Below are 26,468 nucleotides of genomic sequence, written 5' to 3' on the forward strand. Positions count from 1 at the left end.
TTGCCTAACCTTGCCTTACTTACCAGGCCTTACCTGGCCTTGCATTGGACTTGGACTTTGCCTGTCCTGGACTTGCCTTGCCTTGTCTGGCCTTGCCTGGACTAGCCTGCCTTGCCTTGCCTTGCCTTGCCTGGCCTTTCCTGTCCCTTCCTGGCCTGGCCTTGGTCTAGCCTTGCCTTGCCTGGCATTGCCTGGCCTGGCCTTGCCTTGCCTTGCCTGGTCCTGCCTTGCCTTGCCTGGCATTGCCTGGCCTGGCCTTGCCTTGCCTCTCCTTTCTTGGCATTGCCTGACCTGGCCTTGCCTTGCCTTGCCATGCCTTGCCTTGCCTTGCCTAGCCTTGCCTTGCATTGCCTTGCCTTATTTTGCCTTACCAGGCCTTAACTGGCTTTCCATTACCTATTCTAGACTGTCCTTGCTTTCCTTGCCTTTCCTTGCCTTGTATTGCCTTTCCTTGCCTTGTATTGCCTTTCCTTGCCTGGCCTCGCCTGGCCTGGCCTGGTTTTGTATGACCTGGCCTAGCCTGGCCTGGCCTGGCCTTGACTGGCCTTACCTGGACTTGCATTGCACGTTCTGCACTTCCCTCGCCTTGCTTTCCCTCGCCTTTCCTTGACTTGACTTGCCTCTCCTTGCTTTCACTGCCTTGCCTTGGTTGCCTTGTATTACCTTGCCTGGCCTGGCATGGCCTGGTTTTGTATGAGCTGGCCTAGCCTGGCCTGGCCTTGCCTTTCCTGTCCTGGACTTGCCTTGCCTTGGTTGCCTTTGCGTTGCCTGGCCTGGCCTTGCCTTTCCTGTCCTGGACTTGCCTTGCCTTGATTGCCTTTGCGTTGCCTGGCCTGGCCTGGCCTGTCTGTACCTGGCCTGGCCTTTCCTGGCCTAGCCTGGCCTGGCCTGGCCTGGCCTGGCTGTACCTGGCCTGGCCTTTCCTGGCCTAGCCTGGCCTGGCCTGGCCTGGCCTGGCCCTACCTGGCCTGGCCTTTCCTCGCCTAGCCTGGCCTGGCTTGGCCTGGCCTGGCATTACCTATCATGCACTTCTCTGGCGTTGCCTGGCCTGGATTTGCCTGTCCTTCCCTTTCCTGTCCTTGCCTTGCTTTGTCTTGCTTTGCCTTGCCTGCCTTTCCTTGCCTGCCTTGCCTTGCCTTGCCTGCTTTGCCTTGCCTTGCCTTGCCTGGCCTTGCCTTGCCTTATCTTCCCTTGCCTTGCTTTGCCTTGCTTGGCTTTGCATTGCCTGTCCTGGACTGGCCTTGCCTGGCTTTACCTGACCTTGCATTGCCTGTCCTGGACTGGCCTTGCATTGCTTTGCTTTGCTTTGCCTTGCTTTTCCTGGCCTTGCCTGGTCTGGTCTGGGCTGGTTTGTCCTGGCCTTGTCTTGCCTTGCCTTGCCTGGCCTTGCATTGCCCTGATTTTGTATGTCCTGGCTCGGCCTGGCCTTACCAGGCCTTCCATTGCCTGTCCTGGACTTGCTTTACCTTGTGTTGCCTGCCTTGTCTAGCCTTGCCTTGCCTTGCCTCGCCTTGCCTTGCCTTGGTTGCCTGGCCTGTCCTTCCCTAGCCTTACCTTGCATTGCCTTGCCTGGCCTGGCCTTGCCTTCTTGGCCTGGCCTAGCCTGGGCTTGCCTTGCCTTGCGTGGCCTTGCCGGGCCTTGCCTTCCCCTGTATTGCCTTGCCTTGTTTTGCCTTTCGTTGCCCTGCCTTGCTTGGCCTTGCCTTCCTGGCCAGGCCTAGCCTGGCCTTGCCTTGCCTTGCCTGGCATTGCTTCTCCTGGCCATGCCTTGCCTTGTCTGGCCTGGCCTGGCCAAGCCAAGCCTTGCCTTGCCTTCCCTTGTATTGCATTGCCTTGCCTGTCCTGTCCTGGTTTTATATGAACTGGGCAGGCCTGGTTGGTCTGGCCTTGCCTGGCCTTACCTGGCATTGCATTGACTGTCCTGGACTTGCCTTGTATTACCTTGCCTTGCCTTGCCTTGACTAGCCTTGCCTTGCATTGACATGACTTGCCTTGCTTTGCCTAGCCTTGCCTTGCCCTGCTGGCCTTCTCTGGCCTTGCCTGACCTGGCCTTACCTGGTCTGGCCTGGCCTTACCTGGCCTTGCATATACTGTCCAGTCCTGGACTGGCCTTGCCTTGCCTTGCTGGCCTTTCCTTTGCTTGCCTGACCTGGCCTTACATGGCCTTACCTGCCTTGCTTGGCCTTCCCTGACCTTGCATGCACTGGCCAGTCCTGGACTGGCCTTGCCTGGCCTAGCCTTACCTTTCCTTGCATGGTATTGCCTTGCCTGGCCTGGCCTTGCCTTCATGGGCAGGCCTGGCTTGGGCTTACCTTGCCTTACCTGGCCTTGCCTGGCCTTGCCTTAACCTGTATTGCCTTGCCTTTTTTGCCTTGCTTTGCCCTGCCTTGCCTAGCCTTGCCTGGCGTGGCCTTGCCTGGCCTGGCCTTGCCTTGCCTTGCCTTGCCTGGCCTTGCCAAGCCTGGCCAGGTTTGTCCTGGCCTGGCCTTGCCTTCCGTGTCCTTTCCTGGCCTTGCCTTGTGTTGATTGGCCCAGTCTGGCCTTGCCTTCCCTTTCCTTACCTTAGCTTGCCTTTCCTTGCCTGGCCTTTCCTTGCCTTGCCTTACCAGGCCTTGCATTGCCTGTCCTGGACTTGTATTGCCTTGCATTAACTTACCTGGCCTTACCTGGCCTAGCATTGCCTGTCCTGGACTTGCCTTGCCTTGCATTGCCTTGCCTTGCCTAGCCTTGCCTTGCTTTGAATTGCCTTGCCTGGCCTAGCCTGCCCTTGACTTGCTTGGCCTTGCCTGGACTGGCCTTGCCTGGCCTTCTGTTGCTTTGCCTTGCCTTGCCTTGCCTTTCTGTGCCTAGCCTTTCCTTGCATGGCCTAGCCTGGACTGGCCTTGCCCTGGCTGGCCTTGATTGGCCTGAGCTTGCCTGCCCTTGCCTGGCCTAGCCTTCCTTGTTTTGCCTTGCCTGGCCTTTCCTGACCCTTGCCTTTCCTGGCATTGCCTGGCCTGGCCTTGCCTTGCCTTGCCTAGCCTTGCCATGCCTTGCCTTGCCTTGCCTTGCCTTATATTGCCTTTCCAGGCCTTAACTGGCCTTCCATTACCTGTCCTAGACTGTCCTTGCCTTCCCTTCCCTTGACTTGTCTGGCCTTGCCTCTCCTGGACTGGACTGGCCTTGCCTTGCCTGGCATGGCCTCTCCTGGCCTTGCCTTGCCTGGCCTTGACTGGCCTAACCTGGCCTTGCCTGGACTGTCCTGGATTTGCACTGCTTGTCCTGGACTTGCCTTGCCTTGCCTTGCCTGTCATTTCCTTGCCTTGCCTGGCATTGCCTGGCCTTGACTTTACTTTACTTCACTGGCCTGGCCTGGCTTGACCTTGCCTGGCCTTGCCTTGCCTGGCCTTGCCTGGCCGTGCCTGTCCTTGCCTTGCCTGGCCAGTCCTGGCCAGGCCTTCCCTTGCCTAGCCTTACCTTGGCTTGCCTGGCCTTGCCTTGCCTTGCCTGGTCAGGCCTGGCCTTGCCTTTATGGCCTGGCCTGGACTTGGCTCAGCTGGCCTTACATGGTCTTGCATTGCCTGTCTTGGACTGGCCTTGCTTTGCCTTGCCTTGCCTTTCCTGGCCTTGCCTGGCCTGGCCTTGCCTGGCCTGCCCTCCTTTTGTATGATCTGGCCTGGCCTGGCCTGGCCTTTCCTGAGCTGGCCTTGTCTTGCCTTACCAGTCTTCCGTTGCCTGTCCTGGACATGCCTTACCTTGCCTTTCCTCGCCTCATGTAGCATTGCCTTGCCTTGCCTGGCCTTGCCTGGCCTTTACTGGCCTTGCCTGGCCTTACCTTGTCTTCGCTTGCCTTGCATTGACTGGCCTTGCCTGGCCTTACCTTGTCTTCGCTTGCCTTGCCTTGACTGGCCTTGCCTGGCCTAGTCTTGCTTTTCATTGCCTTGCATTACCTTCCCTTGCCTTGCCTTGCTTGGCCTTGCCTTGACTTGGCTGGCCTTGCCTGGCGTGCGCTGGTTTTGTATGACCTGGCCTGGCCTGGCCTTGCCTTGCATTACCAGGCCTTCCATTGCCTGTCGTGGACTTGCCTTGCATTGCCTTCCCTGGACTGGCCTGGCCTGGCCTGGCCTGACCTTGCCTTGCCTGGCAATCCCTGGCCTGTCCTTACATCTCCCTGCCTGCCCTGAGATTGCCTGTACTGCCATGGCTTGACCTGGCCTGGCCTGCCCTGAGATTGCCTGTCCTGCCGTGGCCTGACCTGGCCTGGCCTTGTTTTTCCTGACCTTCTCTGGCCTCATCTGGCCTGGCCTTTTCTTGCCTGGTCTGGCCTGGCCTGCCCTACTCTTGTCTGGCCTTGCCTGTCCTGGCCTTTCCTGACATGTCATAGCCTGGCCTTTCCTTACCTGGCCTTTCATTGCCTGGCACGGCCTGGCCTTGCATTCCCTTCCCTTCCCTTGCATTGCTCTGAATTGGATTGCCTGGCCTGGCCTCAGCTATCCTTGAATTACCTGGTCTTGATCTTGCCTTTCATTGCGTATCCTAGTCTTGCCTTGCCTGGCCTTGCCATGACTTTCCTTGCCTTGTGTTGCCTTGCCTTCCCTTGCCTTGACTTGCACTGACTTACCTTGCCTGGCCTGGCCTGGCTTTGTCTTGTCTTGCCTTGCCTTGCCTGGCCTTGCATTGCCTGGCCTTGCCTAGCATTGATTGGCCTGGCCTTGCCTGGCCTTCCCTAACCTATCCTTTCCTTGCCTTGCCTTGCCTCGTCTTACCTTGCCTTGCCTAGCCTTCCCTGGCCTTGGCTTGCCTTGCCTGGCCTGACCTTGCCTGGCCTGGACTTGCCTTGATTTGCCTTGCCTTGCCTTGATTGTACCTGCCTGGCCTGGCGTTGATTTGCCTTGCCTGGCCTTCATTTGCCTTGCCTTTCCTTGCCTTGCCTTGATTGTCCTTGCCTGGCCTGTCCATGACTTGCCAGGCCTGGCCTTCATTTGCCTTGCCTTCCCTTGCCTTGACTTGCACTGACTTACCTTGCCTGGCCTGGCCTGGCTTTGCCTTGTCTTGCCTTGCCTTGCCTGGCCTTGCATTGCCTGGCCTTGCCTAGCATTGATTGGCCTGGCCTTGCCTGGCCTTCCCTAACCTATTCTTGCCTTGCCTCGTCTTACCTTGCCTTGCCTAGCCTTCCCTGGCCTTGGCTTGCCTTGCCTGGCCTGACCTTGCCTGGCCTGGACTTGCCTTGATTTGCCTTGCCTTGCCTTGATTGTACCTGCCTGGCCTGGCGTTGATTTGCCTTGCCTGGCCTTCATTTGCCTTGCCTTTCCTTGCCTTGCCTTGATTGTCCTTGCCTGGCCTGTCCATGACTTGCCAGGCCTGGCCTTCATTTGCCTTGCCTTTCCTTGCCTTGCCTCTATTGGCCTGGCCTGGCCTGGCCTTGCCTTGCCAGCCCGTCTCTGGCTTTGCCTGGCCTTGCCTTGCCTTGCCTTGCCTGCCCTTGCATCTCCTGGCCTGGCCTGGCCTTGCCTTGCATTGTCTTTCCTTGCTTGTCCTGGTCTGGATTTGCCTTGCATGGCCTGGCCTGGCCTTGCCTTGCCTAGCCACGCCTTGCCTTGCCTTGCACTGACTGGCCCTGCCTGTCCTTGCCTTCTCTGGCCTAGCCTGGCCTAGCATGGCCTGGCCATGCTTGGCCTTGTTTTGCCTTGCTTTGCCTTGCTTTGCCTTGCCTTGCCTTGTCTTTAATGGCCTTGACTGGCCTTGCCTGGCCTGGCCTTACCAAGCGTTCCCTTGCCTTTCCTGGCCTTATATTACCTGGCATTGCATTGCCTGGCCTGGTCTGGCCTAAGTTTACCTTGCCTTGCCTAGCCTTGCCTTGCCTGCCTTAGCCTGGCCTGGCCTGGCCTTGCCTAGCCTAGCCTTACCTTGCCTTGCCTGGCCTGGCCTTACCTTTCCTTGCCTGGCCTTGCCTGGCCTGGCCTGGCCTGGCCCTGCCTTCATGGCCTTACCAGGCCTTGCATTTCCTGTCCTGGCCTTACCTTGCCTTGCCTGGCCTTACCTTGCCTTGCCTAGCCTTACCTTGCCTTGCCTTGCCTTGCCTGGCCTTGCTTGGCCTGGCCTTTCCTTGCCTGGCCATGCCTCGTCTGGCCTTGTCTTGACTTGCCTTGCCTTGTATTACTTTGCCTTGCCTGGATTTGCCTGGCCTGTCCTGGTTTTGTATGACCTGGACTGGCCTGGCCTTGACTTGCCTGGCCTGGACTTGCCTGGCCTGGACTTTTCTGGCCTTATGAAGCCTACCCTTGCCGATCTTGGACTTGCCTAAACGCCTTGCCTTGCCTTGCCTTGCCTTGCCTTTGCCTTGCCCTACTTGGCCGTGCCTGGCCTTTCCTTACCTGGCCTTGCCTGGCTTGTCTAGACCTGGACTAGCCTTGCCTTGCCTAGCCTTACCTTGCCTTAACTGGCCTTGCCTTTCCTTGCCTGACCTGGCCTGGCCTTCCCTTCATGGGCCTTGCCTTCCCTTGTCTTGCCTTGCCTCTCCTGGCCTGGTCTCGCCTGTCTTGCCTGGCCTTGCCTTGCCTTGCCTTGCCTTGCTGTCGTGGTTTAAACCCAGCCAGACAGCTTGTTCACTCCTTTCCCCCCCTTCTTGCCCTCCCCCTACTCCCGGAGGGATGGAGAGGAGAATCGAAAAGAATGCAACTCCCCTGGGTTGAGATAAGAACAGTTTGGTAACCAAGGTATAACACAGATCACTACTGCTGCCAGCAATGATAATAACAACAAAGGAAATAGCAGATTCTCCTGGCAGGCATGCTAAGGCACATGAAAATCAACAAGGTGCTTGGTGACAGCCAGCATGGCTTCACTGAGGGGAAATCCTGCCTGACCAATGTGGTGGCCTTCTATGATAGGCTACAGAACTGATGGACAGGGGCAGAGCAGTTGATGGCATCTACCTGGACTTGTGCAAAGCGTTCGACACTGTCCCACATGACATCCTTGTCTCTAAATTGGAGAGACATCGATTTGATGGATGGACCACTCGGTGGATAAAGAACTGGCTGGATGGCCGCACACAGAGAGTTGTGGTCAATGGCTCAGTATCCGGCTGGAGACCAGTAACAAGTGGTGTCCCTCAGGGATCGGTGTTGGGACCGGTCTTGTTCAACAGCCTGCGGCCGTTACAGGGGGCGGAGTCAGCTGAAGGGAACGGCGGGGTTACTCTCCCACCCTGCGCTCTGATTGGCTCCGCGGCGCAGTGCGCGGGGCCAGGCGCTGATTGGCTGCCGTGGAAATGGGCGGGGCGACAGGAGCAGAGCAAGCGTTGGCTGGGGGGGGAAAGGAGGGAGATGGGGGCGATGGGACCCCTATGGACCCCTATAGAACCCTATGGGGCAGGGACAGGTTCACACCCACTGCTGGCTCCCCCCATGGCTTTATATGGGGGCAATGGCGGTAATGGGGCAATGGGAGCAATTTGGGGTAACGGGGGCAATGGGGGTAAAGGGGGGTCTCAGGGTCTCGAGCTCTGCCCCCTGCATCCTGGTACTGGAGCTGCTGCTGCTTCCCCCTCCAAGGGACTCGTAAAGAGACCCCCCCTCCATGGTCAGACCCTGCAGGGACCCATAGAGACCCCATAGGGAGACCCATAGAAACCATATAGACCTACAGCCCACAGAGACTCATAGAGGCCCATAGAGACCCCATAGAGACTCATAGAGACCCATAGAGATCCATAGACACTGCAGAGAGCCCGAAAGCGACCCAAAGTGAACCATAGAGACCCCATAGAGACCACATAGAGACCCCATAGAGACTCATAGAGACCCATAGAGATCCATAGACACCGCAGAGAGCCAGAAAGCGACCCAAAGTGAACCATAGAGACCCTACAGAGACCCCACAGAGACCCCATAGAGACCCCACAGAGACCCCATAGAGACCCTATAGAGACCCCATAGAGACTTCATAGAGACCCCATAGAGACTCCATAGAGACCCCATAGAGACTTCATAGAGACCCCATAGAGCCCCCATAGAGACTCCATAGAGCCCTCATAGAGCCCCCGTAGAGACCCCATAGAGACCCATAGAGACCCATAAACTACAGGCACTACAACCCTGATCATGCAACGCGGCACCCATAGAGCTCCTTTACGGTGGCGCCCAGCCGGGACTACAACTCCCATCATGCAGCGCGGCACCCATTGAGCCCCGTTATGGCGTCGCCCAGTTATGACTACAACTCCCATCATACCCCGCGGTTCCCATAGAACACCATTATACAGACGCCAGGCGGTACTACGACTCCCATCATGCCGCGCGGCACGCAGAGAGCGCTGTCATGGCGTCGCCCAGCCTGGACTACAACTCCCATGATGCAGTGCGACACCCATACAGCACCACTAAGGCGGCGCCCGGCTTGGACTACAACTCCCGTCGTGCCGCGCGGCGCTCCCAGCGCGCCAATTTCGCCCATCATGGCGGAGCTGGAGGTCCCCTCCGATCCCGACCTGCGCAGGTTGGAGCCCGCGGGACCCCCCAGTGGGGGCTTTTGGGGTCCTGGGGGGGTTGGGGTGCTCCTGACCCCCTCTCTTTGTCTCCCCCCCACCTCCAGGCTGTGCACGGGGCCCTGTGCCCCCATCCGGGAGTACATCATGGGCCACGTGCGGCACCCGCGGTGAGGGGGGCACCCCAACATGTGGGGGGGAGGAACTGCAACATCTGGAGGGACCCCAAACCTCGGATCGGTCCCTAAAATACATGGCGGGGGGGGGGGGGGGGTGTTCCTGTAGGAATGTGAAGAAGATCAAAGGGAACCTGCTGTGGTATCCGCGGCACCCCAAAGTGGGGGGGGACACCCAAGCTCATTGAGGAGACTCCAAAACCCCTCAGGACCCCCCCAAACCCCTTTGCCTATTAGGACCCCCCAAAATTCCATTGGGATCCCAACAACCCCCCAGCACCCCCCAATTCCACCTTGTGACCCCCCCCCCCAACCCCTTTTCTTCTCCCAGATCCATGCACAGGAGCCCAAATTCCTTTAGGACCCCTCCAAATCCCACTGGGATCCCCAGGAACCCCCAATTCCCTCCCATGATAGTCCCCGACGCCCCCAACCCCTCCTTTAACCCCCCCCCCAGGTTTCCTCCTTAACTCGGGGCTCAGGTACCAGTACCTCAAGGAAATTCAGGTTTGGGGGGCAGGGTGGGGAGCGTTTGAGGGTTTTGGGGGGCTGTGTGGGGTTTTGGGGGGTCCCACAGGGACCAAAACACCCCCCTGTACCCCAAAACCATTCCCCCTGCATCCGAAAACACCCCCTCTGCACTCCAAAACCATCTCCCCTGCACCCCAAAACAACCCCCTGCATCCCAAAACGCCCCCCCGCACCCCAAAAACCATGCCCCCTGCACACCAAAACACAACCCCTGCACCCTAAAACCACCCCCATGCATCCCAGAAGCCCTATGGCACCCCAAAACTGCCCCCCTGCACCCCAAAACACACCTCTGCACCCCAAAACAACCCCCTGCACCCCAAAAGCACCCACTGTGCACCCCAAAACAACCCCTCTGCACCCCAAACCCACCCTATGGATTCCCCCATGCACCCAAAACCCTCTCAAGGACCCCCTGAATGCATCCTGCAGCCCGGTTTCCCCCCCTGCACCCCAAAACTGCCCCTGGGCCCTCCCCCATGATCTTTTCCTGCCCACTCCTGAACCCCAGAACCCTTTAGGGACCCCCTCTATACTTTAAACCCCCCTGGGTTTCCTTCTGAAGTGAGTGCTGGGCTCATAGGGGTCCTTAAAGTTCCCCCCCCACTCTCCCTAAACCCGGTGTTGGGACCTTTTGGGGTGCCCCCAACCCCTCCATGGTCCCTGCAGCCCTTTTGGGGTCCCCAACCTCCACCCCCCAAAATGGGATCTGGACCCCTTTGGGCCCCCAAACTCCCCTCAACGTTTGGCTTTGGGGCCCCCCTTGCCCCCCAGGTTGATGCTGGAGGCCACGGGGCTCTCAGGGGCTCAGGGGGCCCAGATCCAGCAGGGCCCAGAGCTACGGGGCAGCCCCATGGAATCCCCAGAAGCTGCCCTGGGGCCACTGAGGAGGCAGCTGCAGGAGGGGAAGCAGCGGCTGGTGGGTGCCAACGGGGGAATATGGGGATTTGGGGGGGTCCTGATGGGCTTGGGGGGGTCTGGGAAGTGGAATTTGATGGTTATGGGGAGGGGGTGGGGTCCCTAAAGGGTCCCAGCGCCGCTTTTTGGGAGGGATATCTGGGGGTCCTGGAGGGGGATTTTGGGTCTATAGGGGATGACATGGGGGAGTTTGGGGCTTTAGGGGGAATTTTGGGGCTCCTGTGAGGGGGATCTGGGGGTTATGAATGGGTTTGGTGTTAAGGGAGAGGCTTGTGGGGAAATATGGGGCGATATTTAAGGTGTTTGGGGGTCTTGGGGGGTATTTGGGTCCCTCCCATGGCTTTGGGGTCCCTCATTTCCTTGTGTCCCCCCCCTCCACCGCTTCCAGTCCCGTCGCTGGATCCAGCTCCGGGCTCTGGGCGCATCCAATGGGAAGCTCCAGGCGCAGCTGCGGCCCCTGCAGGCCCAGGTGAGCAAAGAGGGGGAGGAAGGGGCGGGGCTTAAGGGAGAGGGGGCGTGACCTCATCCCTTTGGCCACGCCCCTTTCAGGCCTTAGGGAGAAGGGCAGGGGCTGCTGGAAGCGCTGAGCATGCTGGGAAAGGAGAGGGCGCCCCTCCCCCCGAGGTGAGTGAATTGGGGGGGGGGGTTGGGAAAGGCTGTGCTGACCCCTCCCTTCTCCCTTTAGCCCCGCCCAGAGCCCCTTGCAGCCAATCAGACGTGCTCTAGGGATGGCAGAGAGTCCTAGAAGGGGAATACAGTAGGTCCTATAGAAATAAAGCAGTAAATAAAGCAGGTCCTGTGTTAATTACGTGTAAATGAGGTTGCGCCCATGTTAATGAGATGCAAAGCAGGGCTACACATTAATAAACTCCTCCCGCCTGCAGTAACAGCATGTCAACAGAGCAGAGCCTCCAGTAACAATGCACAGATAACGTGTGGCCTACAGTAACACATAAATAAAGCAGGTCCTACAGTAACAAAAGTGTAAACAAAGCAGGTCCTGACATAATAAACCCCCTAATAAAGCAGGACCTACAATAACAGCCTGGGAATAAAGTAGGACCTACAGGAATATGTAAATTAGGATCTATGTTAATGACAGGTACATAAAGTAGGTCCTACATTAAGAACTTGTAAGTAAATTACTCAATAAAGCAGGTCCTGACATAACAACCACCCCCAATACAGTAGGTCCTTCAATAACAACATGTAGATGAAGCAGGACATACCATAACCTGTAATAAAGTAGGTCCTGCGGTAATGAAACTGTAAATACCGGTGGTCCTCCCATAACAACATGTAAATAAAGTAGTCCCTACATTAATAACCCCCTCAGCAAATTGGGTCCTACAGTAATACCTCCCCGATAAAGTAAGGCCCACAATAAGGGCCCATAAATGAAGTAGGTCCTGCCCCGTCTGGCAACGCGCGGGAAGTGGTATGTGGAGACCCCGTTGCTAGGCAACGGAGGCAACCAACCCGGAAGTGCGGAGAGCATCGCGGAACGGGGATGAGGAAAGGCCGAAACACGGGGGGGGGGGGGGAGAGGGGGCCTCGATTTCCTGTGAAATCTTTATTTATTGGTTAAGTTTCCTTTTCATACATTCTTAAGGTGACCCCTCCCCTCTCTCCTCCTCCCCCCCCATTTACATCGGTGTCAATAAGGCTTTGGATAGACACCATCCCCCCCCCCATCCCCCCCCTTTATCCTCCCCTCTCCCATACCTGGTATAAAGAGGGAGGGACCCCCGGGTGGGGGATGGGAGGTTGTGTCCATTGGGGACCCTCCCCCACATCCACCCCCCCCGTTTTGGGGTGCTGGGGGGGAGGTGAGGCCCATCCCCCCCCCTTCCCCACAGACAGTTCATCAACAGGCACTTAATGACCCCCCCCCCCCCCCCACCACCACCTTCCCCGCCCACCCCACCCCCGTTTTTGGTTACATGAAGCCGTTTCTACAGGGAACCCCCCAAAACCCACGCACGCACCCACAATGTGTTTGAGGCCAACACTAAAACAGGATTGCAAAGTCAAAGAACACGGACCTGGATGCGCAGGGCAGCCCCGGGAGATGCAGCCTCCCGAGGGAGGGGAGGGCTCTCCTCTGCACTGGTTACTGCAGGGCTCTCCCTCCTTAAAGAGCCCACGCTCACCCAGCTCCAACCCCCAAAGGCACAGGCAGGGACACCTTCCACTAGAGCAGCTTGCTCCACGGCCCTGTGTCTCTGTGCACCCCCAGGGCATCCTGGGGATACCCCTAGAGAATCCCAGAGAATACCTGCAGCACCTCCAGAGCACCCCATGGACCCAGTCAGAGCTCCTGCATCACAATGACCTTGGGGACATGGAGACCACAGGGGTGGCTGATTCTGGAACTCCCCGTGTTCAGGTGTGTGAGGTCACAGACCCCACGGAACCCTCCAGCAGAGGCACCGGGAGACGACAGCTGCCCCCCGGAACACAAGCTACCGGTGGAGGAGGCCAGAGCAGCTCCTCTGGTGGTTCCCGTCTTGGTGTCTCAGAGCCGGTGACGCCTGTGGACAGGGGAGCGTGGAACGAGGTGGGTGGCGATGGCGATCTTGGGGTGCTGTAGGAGTTGCCAGAACACCTCAAGAGACTTCCCCAGAGTGGCTGCTTTGGACTCGGTGTGTGAGTTGGGCTGGCTGAGCCGGCAGCGGAGCGCTGCGGCTGCCGAGGGATGATCCTGGGATCTGCCCTCATTTCTTGTGGGGAGAGCAAGGGCCTGTGGGGATGGGCCAAGGGGGAACGATTTTAACGTGACAGAGAGGGGAGATTGAGATGAGATCTTAGAAGTTGTTCCCTGTGAGGGTGGTGGGACAGTGGCACAGGGTGCCCAGAGAAGCTGTGGCTGCCCCATGGCTGGCAGTGTTCAAGACAGAGCTGAAAATACCCTGACTCTTTCCTTGGTACATGATTGAGTTGCAGGTTTTATTCCATTTTTGGCTAAATCTGAACTATTTATGGAAGTTTCTAGCCTATTTTAAGCTTTTCCTAGCTATTTCTTAACTGGTGTAGGCTGTTTCGAACCCTTTTTTCCCCAATTCTAACACTTTTTGAACCATTTTGACCTTTTCCAAACATTTTTTGTCCGTTTCTTACTAATTTCTTGCCATTTCTAACCCATTTTTGCTCTTTCCTGACTCGGTTTGAGCCATTTTTGGCCATTCCTAACCCAGTGTTGCCAATTTCTAACCCATTTTAAGTCTGGCTATTTCTAAAAAAATTACGGCCATTTCTATCCTAATTTTGGCCATTTCTTACCAGTTTTAAGCTCTTTTTTTGGCTATTCCTAGTCCATTCTTGCCTGCTTGTCCCCTGTTTGAAGCATTTTTTACCACTTCAAAACAATTGATGACCATTTCTATCTTATTTTTGCCCATGTCTTACCAGTTTTAAGCCATTTTTGGCAATTCCTAAAGAATTCATGGCCATTTCTAGCCTGGTTTCAGCTTCTCTTAGCTATTTTTTAACTGGCTTGAGCTATTTCTAACCTTTTTTTTTGCCCAGCTCTAACTCTTTTTAAGCCATTATGGCCATTTCCAAACCGTTCTTGTCCTGTTCTTACCAATTTCTTTCTAACCCTTTTTTTGGCCTTCCCTAACTTGGTTTAACCCATTTTTGGCCCGTTCTGACCCACTTTAAGTTTTTTTTTGGCTATTTCTAAACAATGGCTGGTCATTCTCACCTTATTTTTGCCCATTTCTTACCTGGTTTATGCCATTTTTGGCTAATGCTTCACTTTTTTTATGGGCATTTCTAGCCTGGTTTAAGCTTTTCTTACCTATTTCTAAACTGGCTTGAGCTATATCTAACCCTTTTTTGCCCAATTCTAACTCTTTTTAAGTCATTTTGGACATTCCCAATCCATTTCTGTCCAGTTCTTACCTTTTTTTTTCTGTTCCTAACTCAGTTTTTGCCCTTTCCTGACTTGCTTTAAAACATTTTTGGCCCTTTCTAACCCATTTTAAGTCTTTTTTGACTATTTCTAAACAATTGCTGGTCATTCTTATTTTTGCCAATTTCTTACCAGTTTTATGCCGTTTTTGACTAAGTCTGAACAGTTTCTTGCCATTTCTACTTTGGTTTAAGCTTTTCGTAGCTATTTCTAAACTGATTTAGACTATTTCTAACCCTTTTTTGCCCACTTCTATCTCTTTTTAAGTCGTTTTGGCCATTTCCAAACCATTTCTGTCCATTTCTTACTAATTTCCTAATTTCTAACCCGTTTTTGCCCTTTCCTGACTTGGTTTAAACCATTTTTGGCTTTTTCTAACCCATTTAAAATCTTTTTTTTTTGGCTATTTCTAAGCAACTGCTGGTCATTCTTATTTTTGCCCATTTCTTGCAGGTTTTATTCCATTTTTGGCTAAATCTGAACTATTTATGGAAGTTTCTAGCCTGCTTTAAGCTTTTCTTAGCTATTTCTAAACTGGCTTGAGCTATTTCTAACCCTTTTTTTTCCGCAATACTGACTCTTTTTAAGCCATTTTGGCCATTCCCAAACCCTTTCATCCAGTTCTTACCAATTTCTTTCTGTTTCTAACCTGGTTTTGCCCTTTCCTGACTTGGTTTAAACTATTTTTAGCCATTTCTAACTCATTTTAAGTCTTTTTTTTGCTATTTCTCAACAATTGCTGGTCGTTCTTACCTTATTTTTGCCCATTTTTTGCAGGATTTATTCCTTTTTTGGCTAAATGGGAACTATTTATGGAAGTTTCTAGCCTGGTTTAACCTTCTCCTAGCTATTTCTAAACTGGCTTGAGCTATATCTAACCCTTTTTTTTGGTCAGTGCTGACTCTAAGTCATTTTGGCCATTCCCAAACCCTTTCTGTCCAGTTCTTACCAATTTCTATTTGTAACCTGGTTTTGCCCTTTCCTGACTTGGTTTAAACCATTTTTGGCTTTTTCTAACCCATTTTAAGTCTTTTTTGGCTATTTCTAAACAATTGCTGGTCATTCTTGTCTTATTTTTGCCTATTTCTTAGTAATTTTATGCATTGTTGACTAAGTCTGAACTGTTTCTTGCCATTTTCAGCCTGGTTGAACTTTTTCTAGCTATTTCTAAACTGGCTTGAGCTATTTCTAACCCTTTTTTTTCCGCAATACTGACTCTTTTTAAGCCATTTTGGCCATTCCCAAACCCTTTCTGTCCGGTTCTTACCAATTTCTTTCTATTTCTAACCTGGTTTTGCCCTTTCCTGACTTGGTTTAAAACATTTTTGGCCCCTTCTAACCCATTTTAAGTCTTTTTTGGCTATTTCTAAACAATTGCTGGTCATTCTTGTCTTATTTTTGTCAATTTCTTACCAGTTTTATGCCATTTTTGACTAAGTCTGAACAGTTTCTTGCCATTTCCTCTTTGGTTTAAGCTTTTCGTAGCTATTTCTAAACTGGTGTAGATTACTTCTAACCCTTTTTTGCCCACTTCTATCTCTTTTTAAGTCATTTTGGCCATTTCAAACCATTTTTGTCCATTTCCTACTAATTTCCTGTCATTTCTAACCCATTTTTGCCCTTTCCTGACTTGGTTTAAACCATTTTTGGATTTTTCTAACCCATTTTAAGTCCTTTTTGGCTGTTTCTAAACAATTGCTGGTCATTCTTATCTTATTTTTGCCAATTTCTTACCAGTTTTATGCCATTTTTTACTAAGTCTGAACAGTTTCTTGCCATTTCTAGTTTGTTTTACGCTTTTCTTAGCTATTTCTAAACTGGTTTAGACTATTTCTAACCCTTTTTTGCCCAGTTCTGTCTCTATTTTAGTCATTTTGGCCATTTCCAAACCATTTATGTCCTGTTCTTACGAATTGATTTCTGTTTCTAAACCATTTTTGCCCTTTCCTAACTTGGTTTAAACCATTTTTGGCTCTTTCTGACCCTTTTAAGGTTTTTTGGCTATTTCTAAACAATTGCTGGTCATCCTACCTTATTTTTGCCCATTTTTTCTTGCAGGTTTTATTCCATTTTTGGCTTAGTGTGAACTACTTACGGAAGTTTCTAGCCTGGTTTAAGCTTTTCTTTCTATTTCTAAACTGGCTTGAGCTATTTCTAACCCTTTTTTGCGCAATACTGACTCTTTTTAAGCCATTTTGGCCATTCCCAAACCATTTTTCTCCATTTCTTACAAATTTCTTTCTATTTCTAACCCGTTTTTGCCCTTTCCTGACTTGGTTTAAACCATTTTTTGCTTCTTTATAACCCATTTTAAATCTTTTTTTGGCTATTTCTAAGCAATTGCTGGTCATTCTTGTCTTATTTTTGCCCATTTCTTGCAGGTTTTATTCCTTTTTTGGCAATTTCTGAGCAATTTATGGAAGCTTCTAGCCTGGTTTAAGCTTTTCTTACCTATTTCTAAACTGGCTTGAGCTATATCTGACCCATTTTTTTGCGCAATACTGACTCTTTTTAAGTCATTTTGGCCATTCCCAAACCCTTTCTGTCCAGTTCTTACCAATTTCTTTCTATTTCTAACCTGGTTTTGCCCTTTCCTGACTTGGTGTAAGCCATTTTTGCCCCTTTCTAAATTATTTTAAGTCTTTTTTGGCTATTTCTAAGCAATTGCTGGTCATTCTTGTCTTATTCTTGCCCATTTCTTGCAGGTTTTATTCCTTTTTTGGCAATTTCTGAGCAATTTATGGAAGCTTCTAGCCTGGTTTAAGCTTTTCTTACCTATTTCTAAACTGGCTTGAGCTATATCTGACCCATTTTTTTGCGCAATACTGACTCTTTTTAAGTCATTTTGGCCATTCCCAAACCCTTTCTGTCCAGTTCTTACCAATTTCTTTTCTGTTCCTAACTCAGTTTTTGCTCTTTCCTGACTTGGTTTAAACCATTTTTGGCTTTTTCTAACCCATTTTAAGTCTTTTTTGGCTATTTCTAAACAATTGCTGGTCATTCTTATCTTATTTTTGCCCATTTCCTGCAGGTTTTATTCCTTTTTTGGCAATTCCTGAATGATTTATGGAAGTTTCTAGTCTGGTTTAAGCTTTTCTTACCTATTTCTAAACTGGCTTGAGCTATATTTGACCCAGTTTTTGCGCAATACTGACTCTTTTTAAGCCATTTTGGCCATTCCCAAACCATTTTTCTCCATTTCTTACAAATTTCTTTCTATTTCTAACCTGGTTTTCCCCTTTCCTGACTTGGTTTAAACCATTTTTGTCCCTTTTTAACCCATTCTAAATCTTTTTTGGCTACTTCTAAACAATTGCTGGTCATTCTTACCTTATTTTTGCACATTTCTTGCCCATTTGAAGCCATTTTTGGCAATTTCTCAACTATTTATGGAAGTTTCTAGCCTGGTTTAAGCTTTTCTTACCTATTTCTAAACTGGCTTGAGCTATTTCTAACCCTTTTTTGTGCAATACTGACTCTTTTTAAGCCATTTTGGCCATTTTGAAACCATTTTTCAACATTTCTTACCAATTTATTTCTATTTCTAACCCATTTTGGCCCCTTCCTGACTTCATTTAACCTATTTTTGCTTCTTTATAATCCATTTTTAATCTTTTTTTGGCTATTTCTAAGCAATTGCTGGTCATTCTTGTCTTATTTTTTCTCATTTCTTGCAGGTTTTATTCCTTTTTTGCAATTTCTGAACGATTTATGGAAGTTTCTAGCCTGGTTTAAGCTTTTCTTACCTATTTCTAAACTGGCTTGAGCTATATCTAACCCTTTTTTTTTGCACAATACTGACTCTTTTTAAGCCGTTTTGGCCATTCCCAATCCCTTTCTGTCCAGTTCTTACCAATTTCTTTCTATTTCTAACCTGGTTTTGCCCTTTCCTGACTTGGTTTAAACCATTTTTGGCCCTTTCTAACCCATTTTAAGTCTTTTTTGGCTATTTCTAAACAATTGCCTGTCATTCTTATCTTATTTTTGCCTATTTCTTAGTAATTTTATGCATTGTTGACTAAGTCTGAACTGTTTCTTGCCATTTTCAGCCTGGTTTAACCTTTTCCTAGCTGTTTCTAAACTGGCTTGAGCTATTTCTAACCATTTTTTGCCCAATACTGACTCTTTTTAAGTCATTTTGGCCATTCCCAAAACCTTTCTGTCCAGTTCTTACCAATTTCTTTCTGTTTCTAAACCATTTTTGCCCTTTTCTATCCTAATTTAAACCATTTTTGTCTCTTTCTGACCCTTTTAAGTTTTTTTTGGCTATTTCTAAACAATTGCTGGTCCTTCTTAGCTTATTTTTGCCCATTTCTTGCCCATTTGAAGCCGTTTTCAGCAATTTCTGAAGTATTTATGGAAGTTTCTAGCCTGGTTTATGCTTTTCTTACCTATTTCTGAACTGGCATGAGCTATATCTAACCCTTTTTTTGCACAATACTGACTCTTTTTAAGCTGTTTTGGCCATTCCCAATCCCTTTTTGTCCAGTTCTTACCAATTTCTTTCTATTTCTAACCTGGTTTTGCCCTTTCCTGACTTGGTTTAAAACATTTTTGGCCCTTTCTAACCCATTTTAAGTCTTTTTTGACTATTTCTAAACAATTGCTGGTCATTCTTATCTTATTTTTGCCAATTTCTTACCAGTTTTATGCCGTTTTTGACTAAGTCTGAACAGTTTCTTGCCATTTCTAGTTTGCTTTAAGCTTTTCGTAGCTATTTCTAAACTGGGTTAGACTATTCCTAACCCTTTTTTTGCGCACTTCTATCTCTTTTTAAGTCGTTTTGGCCATTTCCAAGCCATTTTTGTCCATTTCCTACTAATTTCCTGTCATTTCTAACCCATTTTTGCCCTTTCCTGACTTGGTTTAAACCATTTTTGGCTTTTTCTAACCCATTTTAAATCTTTTTTTTGGCTATTTCTAAGCAACTGCTGTTCATTCTTATTTTTGGCCATTTCTTGCAGGTTTCATGCCATTTTTGGCTAAATCTGAACTATTTATGGAAGTTTCTAGCCTGGTTTAAGTATTTTTTGGCTATTTCTGAACAATTGCTGGTCATTCTTGTCTTATTTTTGCCCATTTTTTGCAGGTTTTATTCCATTTTTGGCAATTCCTGAGCAATTTATGGAAGTTTCTAGTCTGGTTTAAGCTTTTCATACCTATTTCTAAACAGGCGTGAGCTATATCTAACCCTTTTTTGCGCAATACTGACTCTTTTTATGCCATTTTGGCCATTCCCAAACCCTTTCTGTCCAGTTCTTACCAATTTCTTTTCTGTTCCTAACTCAGTTTTTGCTCTTTCCTGACTTGGTTTAAACCATTTTTGGCTTTTTCTAACCCATTTTAAGTCTTTTTTGGCTATTTCTAAACAATTGCTGGTCATTCTTATCTTATTTTTGCCCATTTCCTGCAGGTTTTATTCCTTTTTTGGCAATTTCTGAACTATTTATGGAAGTTTCTAGCCTGGTTTAAGCTTTTCTTACCTATTTCTAAACTGGCTTGAGCTATATCTAACCCTTTTTTTTGCGCAATACTGACTCTGTTTAAGCCATTTTGGCCATTTTCAAACCATTTTTCAACATTTCTTACCAATTTATTTCTATTTCTATCCCGTTTTGGCCCTTTCCTGACTTGGTTTAACCCATTTTTTCTTCTTTATAACCCATTTTAAATCTTTTTTTTTTGGCTATTTCTAAGCAATTGCTGGTCATTCTTGTCTTACTTTTGCCCATTTCTTGCAAGTTTTATTCCTGTTTTGCCTAAATCTGAACAATTTCTGAAGTATTTATGGAAGTTTCTAGCCTGGTTTAAGCTTTTCTTGCCTATTTCTAAACTGGCTTGAGCTATATCTAACCCTTTTTTGCGCAATACTGACTGTTTTTTAAGCCATTTTGGCCATTCCCAATCCCTTTCTGTCCAGTTCTTACCATGTTCTTTCTGTTTCTAACCTGGGTTTTGACCTTTCCTGACTTGGTTTAAACCATTTTTGGCCCTTTCTAACCCATTCTAAATCTTTTTTGGCTATTTCTAAACAATTGCTGGTCATTCTTATCTTATTTTTGCCAATTTCTTAGTAATTTTATGCATTGTTGACTAAGTCTGAACTGTTTCTTTCCATTCCCAGCCTGGTTTAACCTTTTCCTAGCTGTTTCTAAACTGGCTTGAGCTATTTCTAACCCTTTTTTCCCCAATTCTAACTCTTCTTAAGTCATTTTGGCCATCTCCAAACCATTTTTGTCCTGTTCTTACCAATTTCTTTCTGTTTCTAAACCATTTTTGCCCTTTTCTATCCTAGTTTAAACCATTTTTGTCTCTTTCTGACCCTTCTAAGTTTTTTTTGGCTATTTCTAAACAATTGCTGGTCATTCTTAGCTTATTTTTGCCCATTTCTTGCCCATTTGAAGCCATTTTCGGCAATTTTTGAACTATTTATGGAAGTTTCTAGCCTGGTTTACGCTTTTCTTACCTATTTCTGAACTGGCATGAGCTGTATCTAACCCTTTTTTGCACAATACTGACTCTTTTTAAGCTGTTTTGGCCATTCCCAATCCCTTTCTGTCCAGTTCTTACCAATTTCTTTCTATTTCTAACCTGGTTTTTCCCTTTCCTGACTTGGTTTAAACCATTTTTGGCTCTTTCTAAACTATTTTAAGTCTTTTTTGGCTATTTCTAAGCAATTGCTGGTCATTCTTCTCTTATTTTTGCTTATTTCTTGCCAGTTTTAAGCCATTTTATGGCAATTTCTGAACTATTTATGCAAGTTTCTAGCCTGGTTAAAGCTTTTCTTAGCTATTTCTAAACTGGCTTGAGCTATATCTAACCCTTTTTTGCGCAGTACTCACTCTTTTTAAGCCTTTTTGGCCATACCCATACCCTTTCTGTCCAGGTCTTACCAATGTCTTTCTATTTCTGACCTGGTTTTGCCCTTTCCTGACTTGGTTTAAACCATTTTTGGCTTCTTTATAACCCATTTTAAGTTTTTTTTGGCTATTTCTAAACAATTGCTGGTCATTCTTATTTTTGCCAATTTCTTACCAGTTTTATGCCATTTTTGACTAAGTCTGAACAGTTTCTTGCCATTTCTACTTTGGTTTAAGCTTTTCGTAGCTATTTCTAAACTGGTTTAGACTAGTTCTAACCTTTTTTTGCCATTTGTGAAAAGAAATTGTGCTCAGTTGATTTTGGGTGGTTGTTTATTCATATCTCCTTTAATATTTCAAAGCCAGCCATAAGGTGCTGACAGATTACAAGCTTTATGAAATATCAAAGTAATTATTTAGACTTTCATGCTTCTTTGTGCAGATGTGAAAGAATAAATACCCATTAAGTCTCAGAAGTGACACTTATCCTGGGCTGAGTCATGGTAGCGATGTGGTTTTCTCCCCTGACCTGTCCCAGATAACTGGAACTATAGATGCTTGTCACTCCAGGCAATGTATTGTTCCCTCTGGTTTGTGCTCTGTGGAGAGATGAGGTTATTGTGAAGCCATGAAACTCTTGGGCTTCAAGCTTTGGGGTCCCACTCAACCTCGCATGAGATTCAAACAGCTTGTTTCTTAACATGCCCTGGAGAATGTTACTAAATCACAGAATCACACAGTGCTTTGGGTTAGAAGGGACTTTAAAGCTCACCTAGTTCCACCCCACCTACCTTCCACTAGCCCAGGCTGCTTGAAGCTGGTTGCTGTGTTAGTAGAACAAGTCCACCTGGTTTCTGGTGTGGTGTTTTATTTATTTATTTAAGTATATTTTCTGTCTTAAATCTAAAACTGAAAGGTCAGAGTCTGATGGGAAGAGGGGTAAAAAGCAGAATTACAGGAATGCAGGAATTAACGTGTGGACACTTGTGTCAGTTTTAAGCTCAGCAGGTCTGTGGCTGAACTGTGCCACAGTGTTTAAACTGTGATGCTTGGATCTAAATGGTTGTAATTCCTTGTCTTGAAACAGAGAATGTGAGGTTGAGGAGGGAGGTATTGGAATGAGCTTGACTCAAGAGAACGCTGGGAGGAAGGAGGAGGGTGGGAAGTGAGAGATGATAACCCCAGCTCTGAGAGAAGCGCTCACAAATCAAGGTGAGGTTCTGCAAAGAGCAGATGGTGGCCCAGGCTTTGAAGTCTTAGTGGTGGCCTTTTAGTAAGCCAAGTGAGAGACGGTGTTCTTTGTTAGAGGTACTGCTGTGGACCCTCAGTCATGGCAGGCTCTGAGCAGGGGCAGGAGAGGGCTTAGGCAGGGGCCGTTGGTACCTGCTCATTTCAGGGAGGAACCTGCAGCTGGGTAATACACCCGAGTGTGATGCACTCTGAGTGTGGTGAGTGTATCAGAGTTCAAAGGGTTTAATGTAGCTGCTAAGCAGCTTGGGAGAGAAGACGATAGTCCCACATGCCTTTAGCTCCTTTAGTTTAATTTCTTTTATTTCTTAGGATGAGAATGTGCTGAATTTTTCTTGCTTGCTAAATGAATAGAATCTCTCCTGATGCTGCTGAGACCACAGTTCTGCTATTGCACTGGAGGCAGCTTGCTTCAGAGCTGGGCTCTGATTTTCTGACTGTGTCCTGTGTGAGTCCAGCAGCTGTGGGATCCCAACACCTTTGATCCCCAAGATTGGTCTGAGCTTTTGTCAGTGACTGGTGATGTGTTTGCCCATGGTTATTGTTTTTTTTTGCACTGGCATTAGTACAGCTATAAAATAAAGAGCCATTCATTACATTCGTAGTGTGAAGGAGCAAAGTGAAGGCTTGGCAAGGAGTGGCAGTGACTTTTGTCTCCTCTTTGTGTCCATCATGGTGCTGCTGGGACCAGTGGAGAGGTTATAGGGGGCTGGTTCAAAACATCTTTTCAGCTTCAACTCTGAAGGCTGCAGTGAGGCAGGGAGCCTGCAGTGTGCTACAGAGCAGCCGCAGCACTGTTACAACCTTAGATTTCTTGTTTATTCCTTTATTTAGTTACTAGTGTCTGTGTTTGATCCAGAAGTCTCATTGTTCTGCCTGCCTGCAGGCCGTTGAGGGGACTGGTGGTTCTGGCAGGCGTGGAGTGGGCTGCTGGAGACAGGGCTGTCTAGAAGTGGGCAGTGGGGAAGGAAGTGTTCTTGTCTGCAGCAAGTCCCCTGCTTCTTAGGTTGGAGGGGCTGCTGCCCCTATGGAAGGGTGCACCAAGTCCCCCCAGGCAGCTCAGGTGTTGCTTTGCCACACAGGGGCCCGAGATGGGCTGGTGAGACTGCCCTGGCTGTTCTGTGGTGCAGGGCCTGTGCTGGCTCTGCGTTGTGCCGTGGCAGTCACAGGGGTGTTTCACACCGGTTCACTTTCTGACCGCATCTGTATTGGTTTGTTTTTGGGCAGTGAATGAAACTGTGCTTTTCTGATGGTCTTATTACTTATGGTAATAATTACTTATGGTTTATTACTTTTTCAAGTTCCCTTAGGTGGTTTCATCAGCAAATGTCATCTTTTGTCATGTGGACACCAGATTTAATTGCTGAAAGGAGAAGTCTCCATTGTGCTTGTATTATTTAGTATTTTTCCTTGCGTTAATCTGATGATACATTCTGAAATTGAGTTTCCCCTTTTCCCTCCCCTCCCCCCTCCCCAGTATTTGTCATCCTCTCTGTGTAGTAAGTAACTTTTGGGTTAGTTGGCTTTAACTGGGGAGTAAGAAGGAGGCAGGGTTGGAATTGTTCTGAAAGCTATAGATGAAATTTTGACTGCCCTATACAAGGGCATCACCTGCTTAGTGCTGTAGTGCAGTATTGGATAATTTCAATCAATGGAGCTACAGCATTTTGCAAAGTGATGAATACAGGTATTTTCAAGTCCTCATTTCAGGAGGCCACTTAGTTTTACCAAAGTCATTTGGACATATTCATGGATGTGAGGTTTTCTCCACTTCACCGATTCAGAATGAAATTAATTGTGCTGAAACACTTGACTGAATTTAAAATTTAGAGTAATTCTTGTGCCTCTTCCTTCATTGATGCATCTGTTAAAACTGTATGGTTCTGTTCTCTTGAATTTGTTTGGGGTTCTGTGTTGGGTTTTTTTCCCTCCCAGAAAGAGGCATAAGGTCACGATCACTCACTATTTCATTAGAATTAGTTTTTTTTCAGGGACTGTGACCTTACCTTGTTGAAGCCACTTTGGCAGCTTTTTACCCGTACGGAAAACAACTTGTGTCATGACATGGCCAAGCCTGGGATTCTTCTTCCTCTTCGTCGTGCACTTGCAGAACTCTTCCTTGTTACAGAAAACAGAGTTAGTGTAAGCAGGTCCTGTACTTGCAACCCTCCTCTCCCCAGTGCCCAGAATGACACATAGTTCAGTGTTAAATTAAAAGCAGTTTTCCTTTCCCTTGGCAAAGTTCATCAGAGCTTTAGAACCATTAAATGCTTCAGAAACATGACAAACTTTCTCTTGTGGAGTCTGGCAGCAAATTCTACTAGAGGGGCCATGCTGTTGCCATATCCATTGTGGAGCCTTATATAATAGTCATGACTCCTCCTTACGCACTTCAGGCAGCAAGCCCTACAGCCACTCTTTATTCTGAGAGGAATGCTGCTTTAATAATGAATTTAAAGGTATTTAAATGTGCTTTTCCTTGAGTTGGTTTTGCACATTACGTAGGAACAGTCTGTAACAAACTGATTTCTGTGTTCACAAAGTGTGTTCTAGTCAGGGAGAGTCTTCTGTGTAGTTCAGATACCTTTGGTTCATGGGGACTACTGTAATGATCAGCATTTTAATGATAATGAGTAGGATGATATCTTTACTAGAAGTGTTGGTGTTCACTGAAGGCTTTGTTGCAGGAGCTTGGATCTCTACAAGCGTATTTGCTTGCCTTAAATACTGAAGATCAACTTCATCGCTGCACAGCACAGGTCATAAGATTGCACAACCTCAGTGATGTGTGGTTTTGCAATATCTTTCTGACAGGCAGAGATAATGAATGGTTTCTGAGTGCCCAGTGGAGTTGTATAAAGTAGAGATAAATGTACTTGGACTTCCCAGTATCCTGAAAGGCTTCTGAAATACGTGAATGAGCTATGCAGAAAAGTTCTCCTTTGATAGTCAGCTGATGTGCCACAAAGTGGCTGTTGGGTGTCATCTGGTTTACCAAAGTGACCTCTCAAGTGCCAAAACGTGGGAATGGGGATGGGGGCTGGTCTTTCAGTAGCTGGAAATGCAGTTGCCTTGCTGGAACTGCCTGGGTACATGACAATTGTTGCACTACTAACTTCTTAGGTTGGAGGGGCTGCTGCCCCTATGGAAGGGTGCACCAAGTCCCCCCAGGCAGCTCAGGTGTTGCTTTGCCTGGGAATCGAAGGAGCTGGGAATCGAATTTTCTGTTGTTTTTTCCTGTTATTCTGCTGTCTGCTAAAATAACTCCTGCCTCCTGAGGTACACAGCAGGAGCAGAACACCACACAGAGGAGTGGGAAGGTTTCATCAGCACTGTGAGGTCCCTGAAACAAAGATACTGCTGTCTGTCATTCCAGTGGAATGGGCACACGAGGGCATTTGAACGTGTTGTTGTGGGACTGTGAGCACAGTCTAGTGGGGATCGGATGGAGCAGCCCTGAGGAGAAGGATTTGGGGTTTTGGGTGACGAGAATCTCCCTGTGACCTGGCTTGAGTGTGCGCTTGAGCCCAGAACCCCCCTGTGTGTTGGGCTGCATCATCCCCCAGGGCGTGAGGAGCAGGTCAAGGGAGATCTCATGCACAAGTTCTTCCCTGTGAGGGTGGTAAGGCCTTCAGCATTGGTGTTCAATAAACTGTGGCAATCAGTACCTCGTGAAGATGCCAGCACATCGCTAATTTTTGTGGTGTGGCAGGGATGAGTTCCTTGTCTCTTGGCTTTGCTGCATGATTAACTTTGGTTTTGAACAGTTCTGTGAAGGGCAATCCCCAAAGAGAGTGGCTGCAGCGAGGCTTTCCTAGTGAAATGCTTGGCGTCAAGGAACTGGTTCATCATGAGCAGTTCCGCGAGCCCACTGCTGTGTTGTTCTGAATATTTGTGGGACATCCTGAGCCCACTGATGCTTCTGCTGGTTACTCGTACAAATACTTCTGTCGTTTTTAGCATCAGAGAAGGCCATGAGATGTCTAAAGAAAATCTTGTCACATTTCATCAGTGCTGTGACTAGGAGAGAAAAGCAGAGAACCCATTTTTATTAAAGAACAGGAATTTGATGCAGCACTGTAAAGCAATTTCATGAAGTAAATAGGAGCTCTGTGTGCATAGATAGGAGCCTACTATTTTTAGCTAAAGCAGGAATTGAATGTAAAGTGCTGTAGACACTGACATTGGTTACAGGCAGTGGCTTTGACTCAGATTCACACCAATATGTGAGTATCTTCAGGAGATTTGTTTGAGGTTTGTATCGGGTGCAAGCAGGACCAGGGCTGGAAGCATTAGTTTTGAGTTTCACAGTGATAGCTCAGATTAAAAAGATTGTGTTCTGGCATATTCTG

At 48.4% G+C, this 26,468-nt stretch overlaps 1 protein-coding gene across 3 annotated transcripts in view; it reads left to right on the forward strand.

The window, feature by feature from the left end:
* The window catches only part of LOC133283275 (olfactory receptor 14C36-like), a 538,687-nt gene that overhangs the window by 280,446 nt on the left and 231,773 nt on the right, over nt 1-26,468 (forward strand). Inside the window, exon 1 of one of the 3 annotated variants that reach the window (XM_061479969.1) lies at nt 12,504-12,652. The exons of the other annotated variants lie outside the window; for them this stretch is intronic. The gene's annotated coding sequence lies outside the window, so the exon portion shown is untranslated. Of the gene's footprint in view, nt 1-12,503; nt 12,653-26,468 lie in introns of those variants that run through there. 3 annotated transcript variants of the gene reach the window in all.

This window comes from Pezoporus flaviventris, unplaced genomic scaffold (assembly GCF_033815535.1).
Source record: "Pezoporus flaviventris isolate CSIRO_AGI_PZ_B2104156 unplaced genomic scaffold, CSIRO_AGI_Pfla_v1 ptg000160l, whole genome shotgun sequence".
Taxonomy (NCBI): domain Eukaryota; kingdom Metazoa; phylum Chordata; class Aves; order Psittaciformes; family Psittacidae; genus Pezoporus; species Pezoporus flaviventris.